The sequence below is a fragment of the Vidua macroura genome, assembly GCF_024509145.1.
Source record: "Vidua macroura isolate BioBank_ID:100142 chromosome W unlocalized genomic scaffold, ASM2450914v1 whyW_random_scaffold_48, whole genome shotgun sequence".
NCBI lineage: Eukaryota > Metazoa > Chordata > Aves > Passeriformes > Viduidae > Vidua > Vidua macroura.
The window spans coordinates 294,112-306,587 of record NW_026530536.1 but is presented as its reverse complement, the minus strand read 5'-3'; the positions used below and the strand labels follow the sequence as shown (position 1 = coordinate 306,587).

The 12,476-nt window shown below is 40.1% G+C and overlaps 1 protein-coding gene across 1 annotated transcript in view; it reads right to left on the bottom strand.

Annotated features, from left to right (window-relative positions):
• Nucleotides 1-11,692, bottom strand: part of LOC128822748 (transcription factor RFX3-like) — a 190,687-nt gene extending 178,995 nt beyond the window's left edge. The window contains exon 1 of the mRNA XM_054004557.1: nt 11,639-11,692. The gene's annotated coding sequence lies outside the window, so the exon portion shown is untranslated. The remainder of the gene's footprint in view (nt 1-11,638) is intronic.
• Nucleotides 11,693-12,476: the final 784 nt, after the last annotated feature.

The window sequence follows — 12,476 nt, the reverse complement described above, 5'->3', positions numbered from 1 at the left end:
TGACTGTCACCCACAAACTTGTCAAGGGTGCACTCCATCCTACTGTCCAGGCTACTAAAAAAGGCATTAAACACTATCAACCCCAGTATCAATCCCTGAGGGACAACACTGCTATCCAGTTCCCAGCTAGACTTTGTATCACTACTCAACACCTTTTGAGCCAGGCAGGCCATGACAGTTTTTCCACCCAACTTATTGTCCACTTATCCAATCAATACCTCACCAATTTGGCCATAAGGTTACCATGAGATGCCATGTCAAAGGCTAAAGTAAAAGGTGTGACATCCACTGTTCTCCCCTTTGAGACACACACACAGTCAGCTCATCACAGAAAGCTATTAGGTTGGTCAGGCACTAGTTTGCCTTGGTAAATCCATGCTGGCTGTTCCCAAACACCTTCTTGTCCTTTATGTGTCTGGAAACAGTTAACAAGAGGATTTCCTTCATAATCTATCCATGGACTGAGGTGAGACTGACAAACCTGTAGTTCTCCAGATCCTCACCCTCATTCTCCTTGAAGATGAACGCAACATTTGCCTTTTTCCACACTTTTTTTTTTTTTTTTTACTATTCACACTTGTGATTACTTTGATATTGAAATACAAATAGATCTCAGGAGCTCCCAATAAACCTTGATCAAACCAGTTGGGTAGTGAAGCATCCCTTGACCAGGAGCTCTTGCATGGTAAAGGTGGGAACAACACTGATCGTATCAGGAACATCAGTTGCCTGACCAAGGTTGGGAACAAGGGATAATCAGTTATCCCCTGACAGCCTTGGAAAACTATTTACCTGAATAAGTGAAATAGTACCATTGTTACATTGTTATATGTTTGAAAAAATGTCCAGTAGTTACCAAGTTAGGTTATGGCCAGGATGAAAACATACTGATGATTAAAGCAAATAATCTTGTGACCCTATAAAGGCCCTTTGAGCTCTCCTGGACTGCAGTGGGCTGTGCCAGCACCTCCCTCTGAGTGGGATGCCTCTCAGAGCTCATGAACCCTCAAGTTTGCAATAGTTGAAAGACCATTGCTGATAATGAGGCTTAGGCTGACCCCCCCGCTCCTCGAGGTACAATCCTTGCTCATTGAGAACACAAAGGGATTTGGCATATTTCACTAAACTCAAGGGGAGTTTTTAACAGGTACCTTTGCACATATAGATGCATACATTTTTCTGAGTACATGTGAATTGATTATGGTATGAATGTGACTATCTCAAATCTATAATTAAGTAATTGCTGCAATTGTAGTGAACCCTACTGAATCACTTCATAAATGTTAAATTAGTCCATGATTAAGTACTGCTAAACCCTTTTGCATTGTCCTGGTTTCAGCTGGGAGCGAGTTAATTTCTTCTCAGTAGCCGTTACAGTGCTATGTTTTGGATTCAGAATGAGAATGTTGTTGATAACACACTGATGTTTTGGTTTTTGTTAAGTTGTGTTTATCCTAAGTCAAGGAATTTTTTCTTGTCTCATGCTCTGCCAGTGAGGAGGTTTGCAAAAGAAACTGGGAGGGGGCACAGCCAGGAGAGGTGACCCGAACTGACCAAAGGGATATTCCACATCATAGAACATCATGCCCAGTATATAAACTGGGAGGAGTTACCCAGAAGGAGAGATGATCTGGGTTCGGGAAGGGGGTCTGACATTGGTCAGTGGGTGGTAAGCAATTGCATTGTGCATCACTTGTTTCCTTTTTATTATCACTATTATTATTTGTGATTATTATTGTGTTTTCATTTATTTTCAATTATTAAATTGTTCTTATCTCAACATACAAGTTTTACTTCTGATTCTCCTCCCCATTCCACTGGGTTGGGGAGGAGAGAGGGGGGGTCAAGCGAGCATCTGCATAGTTTCTTAATTTCCACCTTTTATTTTGGTTTTATGTCATAAAATAAAGCTTTATGACATGCAAGGCATTCTTTTAGATGAATTTCTATCTCTATCTCTCTATTGAGGGCATATGAAGCAATGAAATAGCCTCATTACATTTAACAAAGTGTGGTTTAAAACGAAACAAGATTTATATGGCAAGATTTTGGTAGTTGGGGGAGGTGACACCCTGCTTCCTGATACCCTGCTTCTTGACCAATATCAGAAGCGCAGGCAGGATGCTGCCCACATTTTTCATGTAAAGTATGATTCTCTCAAATCACACTACCATTGGTGTGTAGAAGCCCAGAAGATAAGGAGCTAATGTGTATGTCTCAAATACTGATAGCCATGAAGCCAAACAAGGATTATTGCGTAAGACCATGCTGTGCAAATGGACAAAAAAGAGCAGGATGTAGCTGGAAAAGGAGCCATGCAGAGGTAGGGCAGCACTTTTCTAGGACAAACATCGTTGTTCTAGCTCCTGGAGATAAGTACAACACAGTCCAGAGCAAGGGCAGGAATAAGGTCAAGTAATGGGCAAGACCAGTAGAGGGGGGGTGAGACCACCAAAGACCCCCAAAGCCCTCCAACCCCTTTCCAGAAAGGTCCAGAACAACAAACTCTGTATGATGACTAATTTACATAGAAAGCGAGGAACTTATCTCTGGTGTGGGGAAAACTTATCTATAAAAAGGTACCCCCACAAAGCCTGTGTGGCTTCCCCCAGGACCCTGGACACCCTGTCAGCCAGATTAATGCTGGACCCAGGACTAGTGATCTCCTTTCCTCTCCTATCTGACCTCTCTATTTCTCTTTCTCTCCATCTTCCCTCTTTTTTTTTTTTTTTTTCTTGCTACTAGAAGATAAGGGACTAACTTATACCAATTTACATGCCAAGTTTATAATTTACTAATAAAACTTGGTAAGTTTTTTTCAGACCTGCTGACATTTGTCATTCCTTTTCAACCATGGGCATCTGAAAATCTTGGGTGCTCCCTTCCTCTTAGGAGTGGAATGCAACATGGTGGAGTCAATGGAAGGCACAAATTTTACCCACACTCAAAAGGCAATTGCATGATTGGCAGTTGCTGTCAGATGACCCAGCCATCAAGTGTACCTGGCAGTCCACCAAAATTATGACATCACTTATGATCCTATGTTTGCTAATGGTGATTGTGCCATATGGGCACATCATTGCTCAGCTTTCTTACTGCTTCAATAAAGCTTTGTTTTATAACATGTTGTCAGACTTCATTAGTGTTCAGACCACAAGGGGTTGCACAGGTGGCTTTTGTGAAGAAAGATCAGGGGCTGTCCCTGTACCTAACAAAGGTGGTTCCAGCAAGATCCAAAACGAACTCACCACTGGCCAAAGTTGAGCCAATCAGCAAAGCTGGCAGCACCTCTGTGATAACATATTTAAGAAAGGGCAAAATCACTGCAGAGCAGAGTGAGAAAAGGGAGGGGGAGGGAAGAATGTGAGAAACAACCCCACAGACACCAAGGTCAGTGAAAGTAGAGGGGAAGAAGGTGTACCAGAGTAGAGATATCCCTGCAGCCTGTGGCAAGGATGACAGTGGAACAGGTGGATATGTCCCATAGAATGCTGAAGCTTATGGAAAACCCATGCTGGAGCAGGCTCTTGGCAGGAACTGTGGCCCATGGAGAGGAGCCCATGCAGAAGCATGCTGTATTTCTCTGTCTCATTCCATCTCCATACCACCTACCTGCCCACATATTTTCTATCTTTTTCACACCTTTAACACAAAGGATTTTAAAGGGTAAAACATATACTGACAGACTGGTATGACAGAGTAAATTTGTCCGTCGGTAACTTTTATACAAATCTTCACAAGAATTTCATAAACCTTTTTTAAAAAGGTTAGAGTTTGATTTAAAATAGTCGATTTTAGCATGTTTAGCAAATAAAATTTTTAAAAATCAATATAGGATTTTATATCAACATTCATCTCAAAAAAAGTTAGAAAAATTGCCCCAGAATATTTGTTAGCTGAACCAAGAGAAGACAACAGAAAAAAATAAAAACAATGAAACACTGACTATCTATATTTTGGAACATAAAAATTGTCTAAATGAGTTTTGCAAACTTCACATAGACACAAGAATCTCTACAGTAGGCAGTTATGGAATAACTTGTTCAGGGGAGATCTCTAACTCCATTAGTTTGACTTATACCCAGAAGTAAAAGAATTTTGATTCCTTCCAAAACATTTGTTTATTTGTTTAGCTGGTGACTTTTAAGAAATCCTACAATTAATTAATTTACAAGAGAAGTTGAAATTTACAAATCTCCTTAAACATGCATTAAATTTCTTATGTAATGCTCCATTTATTGATTCTTTGTTTTCTGTTTTATCTCATAGTATTATGCTAGAAAAAAGGAAATTAGAAAAAAAAATGCCTACCCCCACACCAAAACCTGACAGCCACTCTCATTCTAAACAGCTTTATTCATTTTGGTGCCAGAAGTGGGGCACGCACAGTTTTTTTCTACCCAGAGAAGAGGAGGAAGTGAGAACGTGAGGAAAGAACATGGAGACACCAAGGTCAGTGGAGAAGGCGACTTCTTATTTTGGAGGGACAAAAAGTTCCTTAAATTCATACTAGTTTATTATGAAAACCATTACAAGTGTTTGTACTCTTGCTTTATAATTACATCTGACATGTCGCTATTAAAAATTCAATCTGCTACTGTTGCTAGGAGTCAGTTGCTGTGCAACCTAAAAGGTATGTGGTGCTTTCAGGTTAAGAAGCACTATTAAATCTATAACCCTCCTTATGCATTTCTGACAAATTTGCTTAAAGAGCTTAAAAGTCTTCTCAAATAGCCACCACACACTAACAGATCTCTTTTATTAAAAGCTTATACTAACAGATTTTACAATTGCACTGGGTTTTGGCTGGAATAGAATTAAGTTTCTTCACAGTAGCTTGTACGGTTCTGTGTTTTGGATTTGTGATTTAAAAGTGTTGATAACACATCCATGTTTCAGCTATTGATGAAAAGTGCTTATGCAGCACCAAGGTCTTTTCTGTTTCTCATACTGCCATGCCAGCAAGTAGACTGGGAATGCTCAAGGAGTTGGGATGGGACACATCTGGGACAGACGATCCCAATTGATCAAAATAATATTCTATACCATGACATCACACTCATCAAAAAAAGCTTCATATTGACTCCAAGTTGTTTTTGTCAAACTGTGTTTTTCTGGTTTTATTCATTATTTTTAATCTTGAAGATTCTGCAGGCCAAATTGCATACCTAAAAATACCTCTACAGGATCAGTGTTTTCAATAATATTTTTGCAAATCCACTGAAGAAGGGTGAAGAAATGGCTAAGAAGTTAACAATATGGCTTTTCTCCTACAAATTGTTCAAAAGTAGCATAATTGATGACATCTATAGGAAATAGGAAATCTGGCCTATGCCTTTTGCTCTTCATTTGTATCCATATTACAACAGAGAGTATAAGGTGTGGATGTTTGCTGACTGGCCAGATGTTTATTGCCAAATGAAATATATAAAACCTGAAAACTGACTGCATTTTCTTCAATAGTAGCATAAATTTAGTCTTACCTTTCCCCAGATAATTATTCTGATGAAATCTGTGTTTTTGAAACCTCTACCCCTTTCAAATGAGATGGAGGGCACTATCACAGAAATTCTTTAGGAACACAAGAATAAAAGCATGTCTTGAAAGTTATCAAAAAGGATGAGATAACTAGTCTATACAACACCCAGTTTGTGCATCTCAAAGCATTTAATACTACTTGGTCAAGGTTTTCTACAGGGATCTCAGAAAAGAATAACAAAATTAAGACTCCTTTGAAAGCAAGAAGTCAGGGGGAAGGGGGGGGAGAAAATTTCTTCCTAAGAGAGCATTCATGAATGACAACTGCTTTTGTAACTGGTATTTTGTTTCTTCTCCATAATTCATAAGCTTGCAGTATTTTTTCTAAAGCAAATCACAGAATCACAGAATTAACTAGGTTGGAAAATACCTCTGAGATCATCAAGTCCAAACTATGACCTAACACCACCTTATCAACTAAACAACCATGGCACTGAGTACCACATTAAGTTGTTTTTTAAACACCTCCAGGGATGGTGACTCCACTATCTCTCTGGGCAGCCCATTCCAGTGCCCAATCACTCTTTCAGTGAAGAAGTTTTTCCTAATGTCCAGCCTAAACTTCCCCTGGATCAGCTTAACACTGTGTCCTCTCGTTCTGACAGTGGTTGCCTGGGAGAAGAGACCAACTCCCACCTGAATATGACCTCCTTTCAGGTAGTTGTAGAGAGTGATAAAGTTTCCCCTGAGCCTCCTTTTTTTCAGGCTAAACAACCCCAACTCCCTCAGCCGCTTTTCATAGGGCTTGTGTTCCAGACCCTTCACCAGCCTTGTTGCCCTTCTCTGGATGCATTTGAGCATCTCAACATCCTTCCTAAATTGAGGGGCCCAAATGTGGACACAGTACTCAAGGTATGGCTGCACCAGTGTCAAGTACAGGGGAAGAATGACTTTCCTGGTCCACTATTCCTGATACAGGTCAGGATGCCATTGGCCTTGGCCACCAGGGCACACTGCTGGCTCATGTTCAGTCGGCTGTCAACCAGTACCCCCAGGTCTCTTTCTGCCTGGGCACTGTCCAGCCACTCTGTCCCCAGTCTGTAACAATGCAGGGGGTTGTTGTGGCCAAAGTGCAAGACCTGGAACTTGGACTTGTTAAACCTCAAAGCCATACATTTTTTTCTTTTTTTTTTTTTTTTTTTGCCTAGTGGGCTTATAAAACAAACCATAAAGAAAAGTTACTTCATCAGGCTAGTTAAGCACTGGAACAGGTTGCCCAGAGAAACTGTGGACACCCCATATCCACATGTGTTCAAGGCCAGGTTGGATGGAGCCCTGAGCAACCTGGTGTAGTGGATGGTGTCCCTGCCCATGGCAGGGGGGTTGGAACTGGATGATCTTTAAGGTCCAGTCCCTTCCAACCCAAACCATGATGATTCCATGATCTCCTGCACTTTTAGGATTTAGCCTTGTAAAGAACACAGAGGAAAGTCAGAATCCTGAATCAAGCACTTATTTTCCTCAACACAGACAAAAAGATTACTATAGAGACATAAGCACAGTATTCACTACTTATAATTACTTTCAAGGACAGATCACTGCAAAATTGAAAGCTATCCTATTGATCGTGATCTCAAAAGTGAGGGAAAACAGCTTAGAAAACAGTCTAAAATATTTTATCTACACAGCTACAGTTAAAGACATCTAGCTATTTATACTGTAAAAATAGCTGCACTTAAAAACTAGCAAATGATCATCTGAACTCCACTTTACAGTCTTGGTTTTTGTTAGATCTAGTTCCTACTAAGAGCAAGTGTTTCCTTCTGTGTTGCTCAAGGATACACTAGAGACAGGAGGGACTTAGCAAAGAGCAGTTGCAATGCTGTCCAACTTCAATTGTTCCATAAGTAATATTTTATTAGTACCATAAAACAGTCTCTTGAATGCAACTAAACTTCTGCAGACATATAGGTTTGTTTATATAAGAATAGGATAGAGCATTAATCTGTTAAGTTTGGTGAGACAGCTTGGTTAAATAAGTATTCTTCACATGAAGAAATTCAACCAGAATCAGACCCTACCAAGATTAAACCAACATTTCCCCCTTCACTATTATGGAGCAGCTCCCTCATCTGTGAGATGTTTCTACAGTACATACTAAGTTCAATGATCCCTTTAGTCTTTTCCATTCAAATTTCTTTTCCCACCCTCACTTCTCAGCATCAAACTTTTAAGTACTTGATGCAAGTACATAGACCAGGCTTTGACACACATGTAGATGTTCATATGCTCAATCTCTCTAAACAGCTGTTTCATGTATACATGATAAATATCTGCCCAAAATGAAAAAAATATTGCCATCTACACTTATGTCTCTTGAACATTTTCCAACATGAATATGCTTTCATTTTGTTGTATCTTTACTAAATTTATTATTTTTCCAGCTGGCATAGTTTCAAACACCCAGAACCTTCAAGAAAATTACCTTCTCTGCAATTCCAAGAACAGGGCATGTTTAAAAAAAAAAAAAAACAAAAAAAAAACAACACCTCAATCACCTGTATTTAAATGTATACATAGACACAAGTTCCAGTAAATCCCTGATTTTTAAATGGTAAATTTAATGTGGTAAAGGGTTATTACACCAAGAGATGTCAAGCTAGACAGAGAAGCACTACTATATCACAAAGGAATGAGGCTTTAATATGTTCTGCAGAAACCTAAGCAGATATCAACCAAGCACACTTCTATATTATCTAAAAAAATAATTTTAAAAATTCCTCAGATTCTCCAACTTGACAAAAATGCAAATTCCTCAATATGATTATTTTCACAATATGTTTGAAGATGTTTTAACTAATCTTCATGTTCCTGGTGTGAAAAATAGATCCTGAACGGCTGAATAAGTGTTCTTTCTAGCAATTTGCAATTGGCTGAAGAAGTCTTCTTCAAAATAAATTTTAAATGTAAATTCTGTGTATATTGAGATGAAGCAGGTAACATTTACACCTCAAAAGAAAACAGATGAATAAAAGAGCAACTGCAGGCTATCTCTGCATCTCAGCTGGATATACTTCAGAAATGTCTAATATACATTACTTCCCAGCCTTGACACACCCCCCTACCTCAAGTAAATGGAAACATTAAACCACGTGGAAGTGAAACATCTAACAAGGAAAAGGAAAGAATAGTGGATAGGAAACAATTCTGCAAAAAGGAACCATATTGAAGAAATGAAACCCAGCAACAGCAGATAGAGAAAACAGAATTATAATATGTACAATAACAGAAAAAATTATCAGCAATAATAAAAAAGCAAAGTAGGACTAAAACATAAATTGCAAAAGCAAAAAAAATGTTGACCCAAAAAGTTTTCAAGACTGGTATTTAGTTTAACTCATCTAGAAACAAAATCAACAAAATGGTCAACAAGGGAACTAGAGAGACATGGATTTGATTGATGGACCACTTGGTGGAAAAGGAATTGGCTGGATGGTTACACTCAGAGTTGCAGTCAGTGGCTCAATGTCCAAGTGGAAAGAAGTGATGAGTGGCATTCCTCAGGGGTCTGTATTGGGACTGGTGCTCTTTAACATCTTTGTCAGCAACATGGACAGTGGGACTGAGTGGGACTCAGCAAGTTTGCCAATGACACCAAGCTGTGTGGTGCAGTTGACATGCTGAAGGGACAGGATGCCATCCAGAGGGACCTTGACAGGTTTGAAAGGTGGGTCTGCGCAAACCTCATGAAATTCAACATGGCCAAGTGCAAGATCCTGCACCTGGGTCGAGGCACTCCCAAATACAAGTACAGTCTGGGCAGAGAATGGATTAAATGCAGCCCTGGGGAAAGGGATTTGGGGCTGTTGGTGGAAAAGAGTCTCAATATGTCTCAGCAATGCGTGCTTGCAGCCCAGAAAGCCAATTGTGTCCTAAGCTTCATCAAAAGAGGTGCGGTCAGCAGGGTGAGGGAGGTGATTTTCCCCCTCTATTCTGCTTTGGTGAGACCCCACCTAAAGTTGTGCATCCAGCTCTGGGGCCCCCAGCACAAGAAAGATGTGGATCTGTTGGAGCAAGTCCAGAGGAGGCCACAAAGATGATCAGAGAGCTAGAGCACCTCTCCTATGAAAACAGATTGAGACAGTTGGGGCTTGTTCAGCCTGGAGAAGAGAAGGCTTCGGGGAGACCTTATAGCCCTTTCCAGTACCTAAAGGGGGGCTACAGAAAGGCTGGAGAGGGACTTTTTACAAGGACATGTAGTAATAGGACAAGGGGCAATGGCTTTAAGCTGAAAGAGGGCCAATTCAGATTGGATATTATGAAGAAATTCTTTGCTGTGAGGGTGGTGAGACACTGGAACAGGTTGCCCAGGAAGTTGTGGATGCCCTCGTCCCTGGATGTGTTCAAGGCCAGGCTGGATGGGGCTCTGAGCAAGCTGGTCCATTGGAAGGTGTCCCTGCCCATGGCAGTGGGGTGGGAACTAGATAATCTTTAAGGTCCTTTCCAACCGAAACCATTTTAGGATTCTAGGAAATTTTTCCAAGGCTGTTCTTTAGCTTCCTCCATTATCTGTATTTCAAATATCCCTTTAAAAATACAGCATTTTGTCTTCCATTTCATGGGCTTGTATCTGCATGCTAGTAAACAGCAATTCTAAAAAATGAATCGTTATTTTCCTGATACAATATTACTTTACAGTTAGCTCAAAATTAGGTTTAATTCAAAAGTATTCATAATGTGATAAAACAAAACAAAACAGAATCACTGAAGATAAAAATATCCTAACTTTGTGCCATGTAAATATGGGTGTAAGAGGCAATTAAACATTTCATCGTGGCACTAAATGAGAAAGAGTAAATTCAAGTAATGCAATGATAGAGGAAATACATATGGGATTTATGTGGCTAAGGGGTTGTGAAAAACTAGATAGTTACATGGTATCCATGTTTTTCTCCTTTTAAAGTAATTTAAAAATAGGTTAAAACCCATAGTAGATATGTTCTCTCATTTTTCCACATAGAACTTGTATTAGACAGCAAAAAGATGCTATGTTCATAAGAAAGATAGCATGTACATTTTTTGTACTAAGAGGTACACTTCCCAACACAGTATAAGCTAGGGTTAATAGACTATGAAATTATTTTAAATCATCTACTGAGATAATACGACTTGATACAGAAACTGAATGACAAGAAACCATATGGATCAACAACATGGCATGGTAGGGCCACCTTAATTAAGAAGGCATAGACAGGTAGATGGCTCTTATTCCTTTCAAGCTATACATTCAACATTTCTTTAGTTCTTCAGAAACAAATATGTTTCTAAGAAAGTAAGACAAACACACAGCATTGTGTGCTCTAAATATGCGCAGCTCCTTTGAGTTTACTGAAAATTTAGCTGTTTCTATACTAGCAGGTTAAATTCTACTGAAGAAGCTGAAGAATAAAAAAAGGCTCTGAATCAGTGCATGAAAAAATAATACCATCAAACATTCCATGTAGAACAAATATGTTTTTAAAATAAAATGAAAGTGACAGTTGATGAGAAGAGAATGTTAGGAATTCAGAGGTACAGCCATAAAATGAAATTAAAAAATTAAATTACATTTGCACCCAGACATGACAATTAATTGCACTGAAGAATCTTACGTAGTACCAGTTAGCCCTTTAACCTCTACTAGTAACTACTAATCACACCTTCAAGATAATTTTAAAGGATCTCTAATGTGTACTACAGGTAACATAGGCCTTTCCCTATTGATGTACAAGATACTTTGTAACATTACAAGTACTGCAACGTGTCAGATAACTTCTAATAATAATTTTAAAACATAAAGATAAATACCCTTCATAATAAACAACCACAGGGCAATTTACATCATTTTTCCCCTTCGGAAATGATGTCTCTTCCTATATTATGAATTGGGAATGAAGAATGGCTGAGGAAGAGAAAGCGCTCGAGGCTTTTCTCTCTCACTCCTCCCCGCCCCCGCCCCCCCCCCCCCCCCCCCCCGCAAAATCAATAGCGAAGCCCAATGCAGCACTCCCAGCCTGGATGCTGCAAGGAGGGAGGAGGTAAAAACTGGGGTGGAGGCAGAGGGGAGAAGAAAGGGATAGAAAGGCAGAATTGCAAGTCTATACAGAACAGTTACATTCACCTGAATCGTGGAAAGCTGTGTTGTTGTTCTTGCTGGTGGTGGCTGTTGTAGGTGATGATTAGGAAGCAAACAGAAAGCAGTGGAAGAGCAGATGTTGTTGATGAGTAACAGTCACCAGGACTACGGTGACTATGGCGCTTGATTCACAAGGCAACAGTTGCTATAACTCACAAAAGAGAGAGAGCAAGCAAGAGAGAAGGAAGCAGTGGCCCAGCCGAAGAGACCCGGAAGAGGCAGGGCTTCCCGTATGACGGACAGTTTTTAGGGCCGGGGGGAGGAGGATCTGTTTCCTCAAGGAGGAAAGAAAAGAAGGTTGGTAGGAACGTATTAAAACCCCTACCTCACTAAGGGCGTGCGAGGGCGCATTCTATCCCCAACAAGCAAAGTGGCACTAGTATGACAATGGACTATCCATGGATGTAAGATCATACTACATCGGAGTGGGCAAGGAGGGAACCTATAGTGGTGGCTGATAGTTCAAATGGATAGCAACTGCCAGGCCGAAACACGAGTGGGAGGGAGAAGGAGGGAAGAGAGGGTGTGGTTATATCAGCATATCTGTCTCCCGCGTGGATCATGCTCACCGACATCCTGATGTCACATCCGATTAGCAACTAAAATGAAGAGGGTTTTGTGCAGGCATCTCTGTTCAGTGATTTGCTTTGCTTTTCCACCCTGTTTGCTTCCTGCTACTTAGAAGTGAAACGATACGCGGAATAAATAAATAGACTCCATAACCTGGGGTAGTTATGAAGTGGGTATGTATGTCAGCGCCCGGCACAAGTGAGATAGCTCTCCAAAACTTGTGCCCCGAGCCTCAGTCTGACCCACACTTTTA